A 17,038-nucleotide genomic window follows, 5' to 3' on the forward strand; every position below is an offset into this window, starting at 1 on the left:
TATTTGGCTGGGGGGGGGGGTTATGTTTCCGTGCTGTGGTGGGTCTGGGGGGGTGTTTGGTTTTTGGTTCCCCCCATTTCCGATGGGGGGGTTGGTTCCTTTTTGGAGTGGTTTTTCCCATTTCTGATGGATCTTGGGAAATTTGTTTCTTGGTCCCCCCATTTCCAATGTGTCTTGGGGGGTTTGGTTGCATTTTGGGGGGTTCCCCCCATTTTGATGTGTCTTGCATGCTTTTTGCTTTGTTCTCTTTGCATTTCTGATCTGCTCCGTTTGTTTTTGCAGTGGTTCATGCATGCTTCTCTGGCTTTTTTGCTTTGTTCTCTTTGCATTTCTGATCTTTTAGCTGCCGCTTAGGTCAGACCTATCTCGATGACTAGAGCAACTTTTGATCATGATTGCTATTTTTTCTTTGTGCCTTCTCAGACTTCTTCACCTTATTTGTTTGATGTTTCCCTGTGAATTCTTTTTAGTTCTACATTTAGTTCTACATTCTTTTTAGTTCTACATTTTCTCCCTGTGGCTTCTTTTTGCTCCCCTTTGCTTTCGTGCCCCCCCATTTCCCCCCTTCCTCATCTTCCTGCTCTTTTTATGCCCATTTAAGTGTGTGTTGTGCATGAACAAGATTCTGCTTTTAGATGGCCATGACCGCTGTCTTTTTTGCCTCAGGGAGCAACACCAAACTCATTCCTGTGCCCAGAATGTAAAAAGTTCACTAAATCTGCCCTCAAACTCTGTCTCCAACGTTTCCGCTCCTTCCTCTGGGAGAAATCCCTTAATCCACCCGCCGCCTTGATGGAGCCTACCTCGCCTCCTGTCCCTACACAAGAAGTGCCTAGGTCCATGTCAAGCCTGACCACTCCATCTCCAAGGACTGACAGTCCAAGTCCTCTTTGAAATTGAAGTTGGCGTTGAAAACCTCCTCAACTCGCTCTCAAGATCACTTACCTAAAAAGAAAAAGATAATGGTGGATCAAAAAAGGTTAAGAAGTCATTCAACCCTATTCAACTTACTCAACCTCAACCAGACCTCCCTTCTCCGATTCTGGAAGAGTCCTCCAGAGAAGCTCCTGATTTTTTTCTCAGAGATGGAAGATCCACTCCCACTACCTCTTGGCCAGGCTCCTGAGTTTTCTGAGATTTTTGCAGCCTGTAGCCAAGTTCCATGGTTATTATGATAGCTGTGCTATACATGAGCTGGTTTGTTTCCTTTAGCGTGTTGGTTGGGATTGTTCTGATGGCTACATTTGCATCTGTCAGTAGATCTTTTTCTGGTTTACTTTGTAATTGATGCAAATTGGGGAGCCTTAGTCTTTCTGTGCTCTGGCTAATCTGGGTTACTATTTTTCCCTCAGTGATGTTTGCCATTGTGTCAACTCAATTTCTGGATTGTTCCATAAGTTGTTCCTCTGTTCATATGTTTTTTTTTCTGCTTTTGTGCCTACCTCTACCCTTCATTTGTCTTCCATATGATGGTCATTGTTCTGTGTTGATTTTACCACCTTTCCTAGTTCTTGCAATTCCAATTCTGAAAACACTTTACTCCGGATGATAAACCTTCTCTGGTCCATTAAGCATTGTTCAGGTATGTCACTACCTGGGTGTTTTCCCTTTCCATATTTTCATCATTCTTTTTTGAAAACCACAGGCTGTTGGGTTTGCCTCTTGATAACATTCCATAATTTCTCAGTTTTTGGCAAGAGTCCAAGTTTTGTGTTTACGTTGTTCCAGTAGCTTTGCAGCAGCCTGTCCTGGTTCCTCAACAGGGTCTGCTGAGCCCTGTAGTCTATTTGTCACAAGATGCCCAGGGGGTATAGCATCTGACGCGGTCCTTGTTGACCCGGGTGACAAGCAATCCAGTATGGATCTCTGTCATCATAATTGCTGGTTGGTGGACACAGTTGGTCTGGTTTCTCAGCTGAGACTTATCTGGTTTGGAAGACCCTTCAGCATAGCTCTCAGCCTCACTGAAGCACCCAAGCCCCTCTGCCACAACAAGGCCTGTGCCCATGGAGGGGATGATGATGATGATGAAGCAAAATGGGTATAAAATGAACTGTTTATGCTTATGTTACGATACACTATGTGGTGCCTGTTGCTGATAAGCAGCTCTTCAATGTGTTGTATTTTAGCAGTTTTTCTGAAATATTATTTTAGCACTATCTGTCAGGCATCTCAGTACCTACTTCTGAAAAATAATTACCAGCCAACACATGTTCAAAACCTGTGATGGCCAGGTCTAGGTTCAGCTTAAATTCTTCATTAGGCTCCAGGTTCTTAAAGAATAGCAGTACACAGAAGGTTGATTGGGATCTTCAGGTAGATCTCTGGCTATTTTGCAATAAATCTGCAAGAGTTTCTGACTCCCAGTTTGCTTAGGAGTTATACTGTGCTGCATTAATATAACTAGGCAGGAGTCTTTCATTTGTGATCTTTGTCTTTACTAGCTTCTTAACATATTAAGCCTAAGTAAACCATACTGATGCCATACATTTATACTTTAATATTAATATGACAACAGTAATATGGACTTCCATCATGTTGTGCTAAATTATGAGCTAATTTTATGTTTCCAGTTACTTAGTCCAGGCAGATTTATCTCAGAAAGCATGATGTACTGGGTAGAATGTGAGAACAGGACTGGGGAAACCTGGGATCATGTCTCTGGCCATGAAAACTCACAGGCGAGAGCAGTAATAACAAACCACACTTTTAACCTCATACATGCAGTGGTGCCCTGCTTGACGACGATAATCCGTTCCAGCAAAATTGCTGTAGAATGAAATCATCATCAAGCAAAAGTAAAAAGACCATTAAATGCATCGAAACTGGTTAATGTGTTCCAATGGGCGAAATACCTCCCCGTCCAGCGAAGATCCTCCATAGGGTGGCCATTTTCCGGCTCCTGTAATGCGAGCAATCAGTCCTGAAAACAGCTGGGAGCCATTTTGTTTTTGATTGTCGTAAAGCGAAAAATTGGTTCCCGAAGCAGGGAACCGATCGTCATCAAACGAAAAAACCCCATTGAAACATCATTTCGCAATAGCGATCGCAAAAAACTAATCGTACAGCGGATTCATCGTACAATGAGGTAATCGCCAAGCGGGGCACCACTGTATCTCAAAAGCCCTATTAAGATTGACATAACTCAGAACCAGCATGGCAGTACATAATAACAACAGAACCTTCTTGCAGAAATAGTGTAATTTTGTTCCTCGGGGGACAAGCCTAGTTGCCAAAAGCTGATAAGATACCACACCTGAAATATTTAATCTGTTTTTATCTAAGAAGATTTTAAAAAAAGGTATTTGTGTGTTTGTGTTTGAATGGGTGAAAAGAAAGGCCATTTCTCTCTCCTGTCCTACAGCTGTGGGCAGATTCTTTCATTTTTGAATTTGATTCCTCATGAAAAGGTTACAGATTTGCTCCAGAAAAGATATATTTAAAGGTTTTTGAATAAATTGCTTTCTGGGTATGAACTCCTGCCATGTTTGGTTCTAGTTTTATAACCAACCCAAAATATATATCATATATATATGAGTCTCCAGATGATGATCTCTTTGGGCTTCTGGAAGTTGAAGTTCAACAAAAGTTCAACAAAATTTTGGAGGCCAAAGTGCACCTTGAGAGTTGAAAGAAGAACAGCATGGCTGGAGAACTGTTCTGGCTAGTCATGCAGGAGTTTCAGAGACACCCGACAGAGAACATCTTGCAAAGTTTAAAATTGTACATGTGCTGCTGTAGTTTTCTCCCACTCTCTACTCCCAAATATTCTAAATAACATTTAAAAAGAACTTTGCTATGTGTGCAGAACAGCATGGACTTGCTTATTCCCTTACTTATCTCCTTACAAGCCACAATCAGATTTCCTGGTTGCACTGTGCCAGTCACCTGCGCTAACGAAAAATCCTATTATAAGTCAGGAACACAGCTAAGCCATTTAATATACAACAATAAGGGTGATAAGGATTCAGTGTCTTTTGTTTTCATCTGTTTAAAAGGTAGGTTAATCTTGAAAGGAAATATATATAAGCCGAAGGAATTTAAATATTGCTGTGATGAAGGTAACATTTGCCTTTCTGTTTTTTCACATTCACAACACAGAATAGTGGTTGCAAACAGAGTAAGGGTTAAGATTTTTGACATGCAATTACATGGTCAGGTATTCCTGATTTCAGTTCTGTATGTTCTGGCCTGTTTTTGATGCACCTTGTAATTGCCAACAGATGCTAGCCCTCTGCCCTTAAAGAATAGAGTCAGTTCTGTGGGCAGACCATTTCCACAAGGAACATACAAGGGTTGGCAGGCACTTTGAGCTTTTTCTGGGCACTGTTAGGCCATTCTGTTGCTCATCAGAAGCCAATACCATGGCAAGGCAGTACTGTAGCCATGCCCGTTGTATCAGCCAGTAATATAGTGTCATCGGCTCCTTAACCCTTATGGTCTTTGAAAGTTTTCATAATTTACTATATATAATGGCCAAGATCTTGTTGCTTGGTGTAGTAGATTGCAGAAGAATAGGCCTATTGAATCAGTGAGGATTTGTTGAGTCAACAAATCTGTAAGTTTCATTGATTAAAATGGGCATACTCTACAGCTTATGATGTTAAAGTAAGTCACAGTTACGGTAGGCCCATTTGAACTAATGGAGCAATTGACTCACCAAACACTCATTGATTCAGTGAGTCTACTTTACTGCAGTCTACTATGCTAAGTGACTGGATTTTGACCAATATTAATAATTTTCCCTTTCTTCTATTTCTAGGATTTAATAGGCCTTGTCCTGTAGGATGAAAAGTTGGTTGCATAGTAAAAAGCTAAATTTTATTTTATTTTATTATTTTATTGCCATTCCTTGAGAACTGGGGCCCTGGGTAGTTTGCAACATAGTTTAAAAATTAGAAAAGTAAAATACAATAAACAAATATTAAAATGGAATTATATTCGTTATATTATTAAAATATAATTAATTTTAAAAAAATACAATTGTTTAATTAAAATACTAATACCAGTTTACTTAAAAAGAGAAAAAAAATAATATATCATTTAAAATACTGTGGTTTGAGTTTATTGACTGCCAAAGCCCTTGTCTAAATAAAAAAAAAAGGCTTTGCTGGTGGAAGGATGGCAGGTAGGGAGCTATCATGGCTTCTCTGGCAAAGATTTCCACAGTCTGGGAGCAACCATTGTAAAATGTATCTTAAAATACACTGTTTCCCATTCTGTTATCTTTTCCTTGCTAGTGCTTTCTTCTGGGATGGCCTTATTCAGTATTGTTTATAGACAAGGCATGTACAAATTATTATTTTAACAATTTTAATTCTAGGAAGTCTCCTGCTCAATTAACTTTCCTTCCATACCCTTCAACCCAATAACAAATATCACATGCACATACATACATAAACACACACCCCTCTTTGTAATAAAAGAACTTTCTGAAACAATACTGAGTACACTCATTGTGAAGTAGACATAACATAAATACAAACATGTTTTATCATAATAGTCATAGAAGCTTGGCTGGAGGCTGAGAATTACAGTATATTTGATACAGTCATTGTTACCTCCATGGATTTATCCTTCTTCAAACAGGCTACAGTTGATTTACTCTGTACTGTGGGCACCCTTCACACACACACAAAAAGCATAAGTGGTCGGCTGCACGGGGAGGCAGAGAAGCAGCAGCCGGGCTCCTTCCTGGATTGGTGTGATGAAGGACCCCAAGTGTTGCGCAGCAAGCAGCGAGTGGGCCAACCAGTTCAGGGGGGAGAGAATTGGCCTCTATGGCACATGTGGTGCCAGAATTCATATTCATATGGCCAGGGATATGAATACGAATAGCCCGTGTCTAGTGCAGACCAAAGGAGTGCTGAATCTGTTATCTTTTGACGGTTAGTAAGCATTCTTCTTCATGGATTGCTGCCTTGTCGTGGCGAAGGGGCTTGAGTAACTCAGAGAAACTATGGGCTATGCCGTGCAGGGACACCCAAGACGGACAGGACATAGTGGAGAGTTCCGACTAAACGCAATCCACCTGGAGTAGGAAATGGCAAGCCACTCCAGTATCTTTGCCAAGAACGCCCCATGATCAGAAACAAAAGGCCAAAAGATATGACGCTGGAAGATGGGCCCCTCAGGTCAGAAGGCGTCCAACATGCTACTGAGGAAGAGCGGAGGACAAGTCCAAGTAGCTCCAGAGCTAATGAAGTGGTTGGGCCAAAGCCGAAAGGACGCTCAGCTGTGGACGTGCCTGGAAGTGAAAGGAAAATCCAATGCTGCAAAGAAAAATACTGCATAGGAACCTGGAATGTAAGATCTATGAACACTGGGAAGCTGGAGGTGGTCAAACAGGAGATGGCAAGAATAAACATCGACATCCTGGGCATCAGTGAACTAAAATGGACAGGAATGGGCGAATTCAGCTCAGATGATTATCATATCTACTATTGTGGACAAGAATCCCGTAGAAGGAATGGAGTAGCCGTCATAGTCAACAAAAGAGTGGGAAAAGCTGTAATGGGATACAATCTCAAAAATGATAGAATGATGTCAATACGAATCCAAGGCAGACCATTCAACATCACAATAATCCAAGTTTATGCACCAACCAGCATTGCTGAGGAGACTGAAATTGAACAATTCTATGAAGATCTACAACACCTTCTAGAACTGACACCAAAGAAAGATGTTCTTCTCATTCTAGGGGACTGGAATGCTAAAGTAGGGAGCCAAGAGATAAAAGGAACAACAGGGAAGTTTGGCCTTGGAGTTCAGAACGAAGCAGGACAAAGGCTAATAGAGTTTTGTCAAGAGAATAAGCTGGTCATCACAAACACTCTTTTCCAACAACACAAGAGGCGACTCTATACATGGAAATCACCAGATGGGCAATATCGAAATCAGATTGATTATCTTCTCTGCAGCCAAAGATGGAGAAGCTCTATACAGTCAGCAAAAACAAGACCTGGAGCTGACTGCGGTTCTGATCATCAGCTTCTCATAGCAAAATTCAAGCTTAGACTGAAGAGATTAGGAAAAACCACTGGGCCACTCAGGTATAATCTAAACCAAATCCCTTATGAATACACAGTGGAAGTAAAGAACAGATTTAAGGAACTAGATTTGGTGGACAGAGTGCCTGAAGAACTTTGGATAGAGGCTCGTAACATTGTCCAGGAGGCAGCAACGAAAACCATCCCAAAGAAAAGGAAATGCAAGAAAGCAAAGTGGCTGTCCAACGAGGCCTTAGAAATAGCAGAGAGGAGAAGGGAAGCAAAATGCAAGGGAGATAGGGAAAGTTACAGAAACTTGAATGCAGACTTCCAAAGAATAGCAAGGAGAGACAAGAGGGCCTTCTTAAATGAACAATGCAAAGAAATAGAGGAAGATAACAGAAAAGGAAAGACCAGAGATCTGTTCAGGAAAATTGGACATATTAGAGGAACATTTTGCGCAAAGATGAACATGATAAAAGACAAAAATGGGAGGGACCTAACAGAAGCAGAAGACGTCAAGAAGAGGTGGCAAGAATACACGGAGGAATTATATCAGAAAGATGTGGATATCCCGGACAACCCAGACAATGTAGTTGCTGACCTTGAGCCAGACATCCTGGAGAGCGAAGTCAAGTGGGCCTTAGAAAGCCTGGCTAACAACAAGGCCAGTGGAGGTGATGGCATTCCAGTTGAACTATTTAAAATCTTGAAAGATGATGCTGTTAAGGTGCTACATTCAATATGCCAGCAAGTTTGGAAAACTCAACAGTGGCCAGAGGATTGGAAAAGATCAGTCTACATCCCAATCCCAAAGAAAGGCAGTGCCAAAGAATGCTCCAACTACCGTACAATTGCACTCATTTCGCACGCTAGCAAGGTTATGCTCAAAATCCTACAAGGTAGGCTTCAGCAGTATGTGGACCGAGAACTCCCAGAAGTACAAGCTGGATTCCGAAGAGGCAGAGGAACTCGAGACCAAATTGCTAACTTGCGCTGGATTATGGAGAAAGCCAGAGAGTTCCAGAAAAATATCTACTTCTGCTTCATTGACTATGCGAAAGCCTTTGACTGTGTGGACCACAGCAAACTATGGCAGGTTCTTAAAGAAATGGGAGTGCCTGACCACTTTATCTGTCTCCTGAGAAACCTATATGTGGGACAGGAAGCAACAGTTAGAACTGGTCATGGAACAACTGAGTGGTTCAAAATTGGGAAAGGAGTACGGCAAGGCTGTATATTGTCCCCCAGCTTATTTAACTTATATGCAGAATACATCATGCGGAAGGCTGGACTGGAAGAAACCCAAGCCGGAATTAAGATTGCCGGAAGAAATATCAACAACCTCCGATATGCAGATGATACCACTCTGATGGCAGAAAGTGAGGAGGAATTAAAGAACCTTGTAATGAGAGTGAAAGAGGAGAGTGCAAAAAACGGTCTGAAACTCAACATCAAAAAAACTAAGATCATGGCCACTGGTCCCATCACCTCCTGGGAAATAGAAGGGGAAGATATGGAGGCAGTGTCAAATTTTATCTTCCTGGGCTCCATGATCACTGCAGATGGAGACAGCAGCCCTGAAATTAAAAGGCGCCTTCTTCTTGGGAGGAAAGCGATGACAAATCTGGACAGCATCTTGAAAAGCAGAGACATCACCTTGCCAACAAAAGTCCGAATAGTCAAAGCTATGGTTTTTCCTGTCGTGATGTATGGAAGTGAGAGCTGGACCATAAAGAAAGCAGACCGCCGAAGAATTGATGCCTTTGAATTGTGGTGCTGGAGGAGGCTCTTGAGAATCCCCTGGACTGCAAGGAGAACAAACCTATCAGTTCTAAAGGAAATCAACCCTGAGTGCTCCCTGGAAGGACAGATCCTGAAGCTGAGGCTCCAGTACTTTGGCCATCTAATGAGAAGAAAAGACTCCCTGGAAAAGACCCTGATGTTGGGAAAGTGTGACGGCAAGAGGAGAAGGGGACGACCGAGGATGAGATGGCTGGACAGTGTCTGCGAAGCAACCAACATGAACCTGACACAACTCCGGGAGGCAGTAGAAGACAGGAGGGCCTGGCGTGCTCTGGTCCATGGGGTCACGAAGAGTCGGACACGACTAAACGACTAAACACACACACACACACAAGCATTCTTGTTTGTACTTACAGTGGAGAAGTAATGTTTGACAGTGCTAGGACTTCTACATATGGAAGCATCCCAATTCTGGAATTACATGAGAAATCAAATATGAAAGCTCGTACAAAGTGTAACTATTTCATTAAATCTTATAAATTTCATGCCTCAGAACATTCTGTTTGTATCAGAGGAGTGGCTTTTATTCAATTATTTTTTAAAAATGTAATTTACAAAGATAGCACAAATTGGTTCTTAGGTGATGACCACAATTTCCTTTATTCTGTGTAATTTCATGAGTACATAAAATTGTACATGAGAAATAAAGGTACTTTTGTGTTCAGTTTCTGCACTTTGCATGGTTTTGTACAGTTTTATACACACAGATTGATTCAATTTATATTATTTTCCCTGTTTATAAGTACATTGGCAGGGACAACATCATTCTCATATATTTCTATGTTACAGATAGTTTCTTATTTAGACATAAGAACCCCATTTGATTTAGCCAGAAGAAATTAACCACATTATTCTCTGAAAATTAAATCCTTTTAGAAATCTTCTCTGAGGCATGTCAAGCCTCTATGCAGTACAGATGCAAGTTTCTTCTTCTTCAAAATAGGTTGATTTTGGTTGCTTTAATGTTGGAAAAGAGTTTGGAAAAGAAGTCAGAGAGGCAGTATGATACCTGTTTTCAATTATTTGAAGGTCTATCAAAAAGAAGATAGAGTAAGCTTCCTGTCTGTGCTTCAGAAGGGTAGGACTTGAATGAAAACTTACCACATTATAAGTAGATTTTCACTACACATCATAAAGAATGTTGTGACATTCAGTCCTAACAGAATAGTTTGACAGTAGAATGGACTGCCTGGAGGAGTAGGGACTCTTTCAGTGGTGTTTGTTTGTTTGTTTTTTTTTTAAATGGTGGCTAGCTTGTTATCTGCCAGGGATGCTTTAGCTGCAATTTCCTGTTATGAAAGAGGGTTGCACTTCCTTCTCTTCTCTTCAATTTTATGATTCCATTATTCTAGGTGTGCATATTTTTATTATTAAAAAGGTTTAGTTGTTTTCACTGATGTTTCTGTCTACCAGGCTCCAAAATCTCCCTTCTGTGGTTTACAGAAGATAGCCATATAATCTTGTTTGAAGTAACAAAAACACAATTTTGCTTAATGGTGAATTGAGAAAGGTACAGTGTGGCCTGCTATATATTCTAATATTAGAATATATCTTAGAATAAATATATTCTAATGAATGGTAAGGATTGGGAGCTTTATCAAATGCCTGGTTTCCCTGAAAATAAGACCTAACCTGAAAATAGGTCCTAGTATGATTTTTCAGGATGTTCATAATATAAGCCCTATTTTCAAAATAAGCCCCAGTTGAGTGAAAGCCTGCCCTCCACCATTGTGCAGCTACCAGAAGATGACAGGACTGTATTTGAATAAATATAAATTTATGTAGATAAATGTAGATCCCCTAAAAACAAGCCCTACTGTGTTTTTGGAGCAAAAATTAATATAAGACCCTGTCTTATTTTCAGGGAAACACGATTGTAAGCTTTGTCACATTAACTGAATTATACAGTGGCTGAAGTCCAGTAGTAAGTTGCGACTAGAATGAGCCCATTGAATCAGTGAGAATTTAGTAAATCAACACTTATGTAAGTTCAATTAACTGAATGGTTCTACTCTAGTAGCAGCTTACTCCTGGATTTCAACCTTTGTTAATCTGTCATCACCTGCCTGGGAATGCAGTTACTACTAATTCTGTAGTGAGTGAGGATAATATCATAAAGCCATATTGGAAAGTAATGTTTCACTCTGAATTAACTTTGGTTATATGACATTGACAAAGTCAGATTTTTCTCTGTGATGGTATCACAAAAATCAGATCAGTGTAAGAGCCAAACAATATTGAAACTTACCTGACTTGTGTCACATCATTCCCCATCTTCCTGCTTCTGTGCTTCCTCATTGTCTCAGTTAATACTGTATTGTGGTAACCACATATTTTAATGCAACTGTGTAGAAACCATCCAGGTGATAATAACAGGGACACAATTTTTTTCCCTGTAAGATGGCATATTTCTTTTCAGACACTGTCTACTACACGACATGCACACATTACTGAAAAATTAATAATTCCCCCTTTTCGAGATAGTGTTTTATAAATATGAAAGTGTGTGCGAGTTTGACTAATCAAAATCTGTATGATTAATTGATTAAGGTTTCTTTAATTAGGCGATAGCTTTGGAAAAATAGCAAAAACAGCACTTCTGGTTACTTCCTTTTTGTGTACCCATTTAGCCACCAAAATGTTGAAAAGGGTGTAAAACGTAGCAAGGAACTAAAATACATGTGGATTTTTTATATAAAGTTGCACAAAAATTAATAAACTGAATGGTATACTGCTAAGTCCTGGATGTATATCACTTTTAGAAATAATGTGAGACGTCTCTCATCCTGTCATTAAAATTAGATTCTGTCAAATTAAATTATAATGCCTGATACTTGGGAGTATAAGATTCTTCCTTCTCTTTGTGGTTGGGTTACAGACTGCCTGAAAAAAAACCCTCCTAATCTCTTCCTGTTCCTTTCAGCACACGACTTGGCTTGCCAAAATTAGGTAAAGTGAGTAAAGCTTTTCATAACACACAGCTAAAGCGTCATTTGTTAATGGTTGCAGACCATATTTTTTATGAAGCCACAAAAGGTCCGCCATTTGAAAAAAGACACCCATCCAAATGGGGTGCAAGTGCTGCTCACTTGAAAGTGGTATAATTACCCCATAATTTCAATTCATAATTTTAAAGGGAAAACTTTTTTTGTTTAAAATTATCCTGAAAAACAGACTTGTATTCTGTTTGCAAAAGAAGTTCAATTCCCAGAAGCACCAATACCGATCTTCAGGCTCTAGGTATGACAGGACTTCGTTGTAGTAAGGATTATGAATTTTCCATTAGCTCATGAGTGATTGTTCCACTAAGGCAAGTATTCAGATTTTTTCCCCTCCTGTTCTTGGAAGCCTAAATAGTCATTTGAGTCATGTGCAGCTTAAACAGGCTCCTTTTCAGCCTTTCCAGTAAGCTGAGGAGGGGCGGTAACATCACGATAGAACACATCCTTTGCATAGAAGGTTTTAAGTGCAAGTCCTGCTACCTGCAAGTAGGACTGGGAGAGACTGCTGCTTAAAACCCAGAAGACCTACTGCCAGTCAGTAGGCAGTTAGGAGGATGAATGTTCTGACTCAGTATAAGGCAGCTTTGTATATTCAGGTATGTTGGCATATATTCAGTGCTGGGAGAGGGCCAGGTAGGAGCAACAGGCAGCACCTAAGCTACAGATTAGCTGTTACTGTCTCAAGCCATTGATAATTACTCTTACAAGGATTGCAAAATCTCTGTTTGCCTTAGTAATGTAGAACATGAAGCCTGAGGATGTTAGATTTTATCTGGCTGTCTTGGATGTATATGGCCATGTAGTTTTGAAAATCATTTAGATCGATCCAGTATGCCGACTTGAAAGGGTACCTGATACAGTATTTTAAGCACATTTGTCTAGAGCAGGAATTGAAACTAATTAATCATTTCATGGCAGAATGATTTAGCTGCACAGTACTTGGAGACGATTAATAAGCTACAGGTTTTGTGATTTCAGTATGTTTATGATTTACATCAGTTTGATTTACTTTGAGGAATTCTTCCTAACTGACATTTCTACTACTCTTGAGTAGATGTCAAGAGAAAAGGCAATGGTTTTTCTCTGTACTGTTGTTGAAGATGCAGCAGTCATTGTTGCATTTCATAAATATGACTTACAGTTCTACACTTTGACAACATTTCATGGGCTTTACTTACTAATTATTGCTAGCACTAATAATATCTAATAATGTTTCTTTGAAATAAACATTTTGCTTTTAAAAGAAATTGGAATATTCTCTATTTATTTAGCATTGTCATGATTTTCTTTCTGAGCTTGAGTGCATACAGCTGTGATTGGCCATGAAGAAACATGAATAGCACCTGTTATGATTTAGATGTTCAAAGGTGTACTGGCCTCTTGCTTCATGCATTCGTAGTATTAGGAAATGTGCTTTTGTTTTTTGTTTGTTTTTGTATCCTGAGTGTTAGGTGTTGTATTTGACCAGTCAAGATCATTGTTGCAAGCTCAGCAGGTAGACATCCTTGACAGGCTTCCTTTCTTATTGCTTGTCTTTTCTTTTTCCAGAATGGCTTATTGGAAGGCACTCAGTGAGATTTTCTAGCTAATTAGACCTTCTACCCTTATTAAAGCCCACAGCATTCACTGAATGAGTATGACGAGCAGATTCTGGATCTCCTGTTTACTAAGGAGTACATTTCTAATAAGATGGGTCAGTTTCATGCAGAGATCAAAGATGGTGTCACTCCAGGAGTTTCCCTTCACTGTAATCAAAGAAGGCTAGACAAAAAGTGACAAGAATAGGTGGACGTGCATTCCAGCTAAGGAATTTAGTCAATAAAAATGCAGGGAAGTGTCGCACTGTGCAGCAGAAACAAATCAAAGAACTAATTTTGCAGGAAATGTTCACTGAACAGATTCAGAAGTAACGTGCTTTGTGGAGGATCAGTAGTGTTCAGCTTTTGAGAGCACAAGTATTTCTTCTCATAAATGACAGTGGGATTCACTGTTCCCTTTTTTTTTAAAGGCATGTTTCAAGTTTTCTCTCTACTTTGTGACCCTCAACACAGTACTAACACCTTGAGTCATTGTGTGATACTGGGGAGGGAAGACATGCAAGTCAGTTGGATGAATGGAACAACTTTTGTAGACAGGAAAGACATAAGTTTAACTTGGAGAAAGACATAAGATTAACTTGGAGTTACAGTTTTTCCTCTGGTCTGGAGATCACCATACATCTCCTTAACTCTGGCCATGTTACAGGTCAGTAATCACATAAATATTGCTGAGTAATCGTTTGAAAATATAATGGGTACAAAACAAGCCTTCCACACTGAATGTGAATGTTTCCTTCTTACTGTCTGGAAGTTCCAAGACTAGATTTATCTTTGATTAGATCTGATTACAGTATATCATAGGACAGCGGTAAATTCATTGCTCTGAAGGGATTTCATCAGATCTTCAGTCTGACACCCCATTCAGCAGCAAATTATTTGGGAGTGCCATTGACTTCTCACTGGAAAGTACGGATGCACAGTAAAAGGGCATACTACTACTACTACTACTACTACTACTACTACTACTACTACTACTACTACTACTACTACTACTACTACTACTACTACTACTACTACTACTACTACTGTACTAATAATAACAACAAGAACAACAACAATATGCCATCAGGTCAATTCTGACCTATGATGACCCTTTTCATGATTTTCTAGGTACAGAACACTCAGAAGTGGTTTACCATTCCTTTCTTCTGGGGGCACCCTAGGACTGTATGTGCTTTAAAAAGTGAGGGACTATTTGTTTCCAACTGATTGAAGACATTCCCATGCACAAGATGATGGTGGTGGTGGTGAGAACAACAGTTTTTGTTACATTTATATCCTGCCTTTCCTCCAGTGAGCTCAAGGCAGTGTCCATGGCTCTCTTTTTCACTGCTTTTTTCTCACAGCAACCCTGTGAAGTAAGTCAGGCAGAAAGAAAGAGATAGGCCCAGAGTGATCTGATGAGTTTCATGGCCAAGCAGGAATTTGAACCTAGGTCTCCTGAGTTCTAGCCCAATGACAGACTGCATTGCGTGAAATTATCATCTGGCTTTTAGTTGGACCCTGCTTACTGTGAGTGGTATGGTTTGCCTCATTGCCTACAAAATGCTTACGGGGGCACCTGTCTGCATGCAGGGAGCTTGCAGACACCTGAGGTAATCATGCACTACATGTGTTAATTTTCTGTTTGCATTTAATGATCTGATTCTGTAAATGCTGTTTAGTACACAGGACAAGATTTTCTACTGAGGCAGTGGGAAAAAATCCCTTGTAGCTTACCAATGCTATAGAAAGGGTTTTCTAGTCTATGGTAATTTTTTTGAAGAGACATTGTGTATGCCCCTTCTTACGGCATCCTGCCCAGCTGATGGTGGCATTATGTCACAGATAGGATGGAATGTTGATGAACTCTCAATGTTTGTCCTTCTAATGCAATGGATGTGCTGTGGAATCAGCTTCTGAAGTGCCATTGCATAGATGCTTATTTGGCTATATTAACTTTGAACAGTCATCTCTGTTTCATTTCATGCTTATTTTCTGAGTGGAAAAAAAATCAGCAAATAAATTCTCTGTTCTTCTTTTTTGGAAAAGAAGGCAGCATTAAGTAATGTTAGTAACAAGTGTTTAACTGATGGGATAATTGGACTGGACGTTAACTGAGAAGCTTGAAAGATCTTGTGATATGTTGAAAAATGTTGTTATGGCATTCTGAGGAATTATCCCTTCCAAAAGATTTACTTAAACTTCCTTTGTTCAGCTCTAATGCGGAATCTTGAATAAATACGGTTTTTGAGAGTCCTTGCTAATAATAAATGTAATGCTTTGGCTACAGCTACCACTTGCACTAAAAGTCTCAGGGGGGAAAGAACAAAACTTAGCTACAACCAGTGCTAACGGGGGGGGGGGCACCTTCAATAAATTATTGGAGAATTTCTCCTTCGAATGGAGAATTTTCTCTGCTCACAAATATAGAGGAGAATTTCAAAAGGCCATTGTTAGTGCAGGTGGTGGCAATGTCCCCTGTGTTGGCAAGGCAGCCACCATTTTTCTTCCTCCACAATTCCCTTGGTGTTAATAACTTACTGTAGTGAGTTGGGTAACTGGCTGCAGAGCCAGAGGTTGGTAGTTGATTTCTTCACTGTGCCTCCCAGGAGAAAAGCCAGCCTGTGTAGACCTGGACATGCTGCACCATCCCAGAGTGGCCCCGGAAGAAGGAAATAGTAAATCACTCCTCACAACTGTCTACCAAGAACACCCTACAAAGAGTCACCATAACTCAGAGTCACCCTGATGGCACAGTATCATCATCATCACCATCATCATCTCAGTCTAGTGTCTTTCTAGGGTATTGTGATATTAGTGGTTGAGGCAGCTTCCTTCACGAAAAGGGGCTTTTTTTGGAAATAATCATTCAAAGTAGCTACCTATTTTTATGTAATTAATAACAAGGTTAAAACATGTCTTCTGAGTAACTTTGGCTCAGTGCTTGTCATTTTTCAAGGTTTAGGACTTTCCTCAGACCTTCCAAATACTACATTTGGAATGATCATTTTAGGTACATTTGAGGTACAGTGGTGCCTCGCACAACGTGTGCACCGTAGAGCGATGAATTCGCTCTACGAGGCCGGTTATGCGATCACAAATGCGATCGCACACCAATGCCTCAATAGGGCGAAAATCGCAGAGCGAAGGTCGGTAAGCGGTTCGCTTACCGACCTTCACTTTGCGACCCACCAATCAGCTGTTCGGTGGGTCCAAAATGGCCACCGGAAGCCCCAAAATGGCCACGCGCAGCGTTTTCGCGCCCTCGTTAAGCGAGGGGAGGGTGCAAAAATGGCTGCCGGCCATTGAGAAAGCATCACTGTACAGTGAGTAAAGCTGCTATTGGAACGCATTAAACTAAGTTTAATGCATTCCAATGGCTTTTTCCTTCCCGTACAGCGATGTTTTCACACAGCGAGGGTTAATCCGGAACGGATTAACCTCGCTGTGCGAGGCACCACTGTATATCTGTAATTCAGCACCTTCCCCATAAGTCATGTGTCATTTGAGGGAGTATAGTGTTACATTCTTCCCCAGGAACAAGTTGAAGCTGTTGTGGCATAATTCCATTTTTCTGCTCATTCTCGGCCCTTTAGGATTTCTGTTAGGTTACTAAAATACTAAAAAAAGGTTACTAAAAAGCGGATGTGGTGGTGCTGCG

The 17,038-nt window shown here is 40.4% G+C and overlaps 1 protein-coding gene across 3 annotated transcripts in view; it reads left to right on the plus strand.

The window, feature by feature from the left end:
- The window catches only part of PIP5K1B (phosphatidylinositol-4-phosphate 5-kinase type 1 beta), a 140,666-nt gene that overhangs the window by 19,235 nt on the left and 104,393 nt on the right, over nt 1-17,038 (plus strand). Inside the window, exon 1 of one of the 3 annotated variants that reach the window (XM_072992179.2) lies at nt 12,260-12,393. The exons of the other annotated variants lie outside the window; for them this stretch is intronic. The gene's annotated coding sequence lies outside the window, so the exon portion shown is untranslated. Of the gene's footprint in view, nt 1-12,259; nt 12,394-17,038 lie in introns of those variants that run through there. 3 annotated transcript variants of the gene reach the window in all.

This window comes from Pogona vitticeps, chromosome 2 (genome assembly GCF_051106095.1).
Source record: "Pogona vitticeps strain Pit_001003342236 chromosome 2, PviZW2.1, whole genome shotgun sequence".
Lineage (NCBI taxonomy): Eukaryota > Metazoa > Chordata > Lepidosauria > Squamata > Agamidae > Pogona > Pogona vitticeps.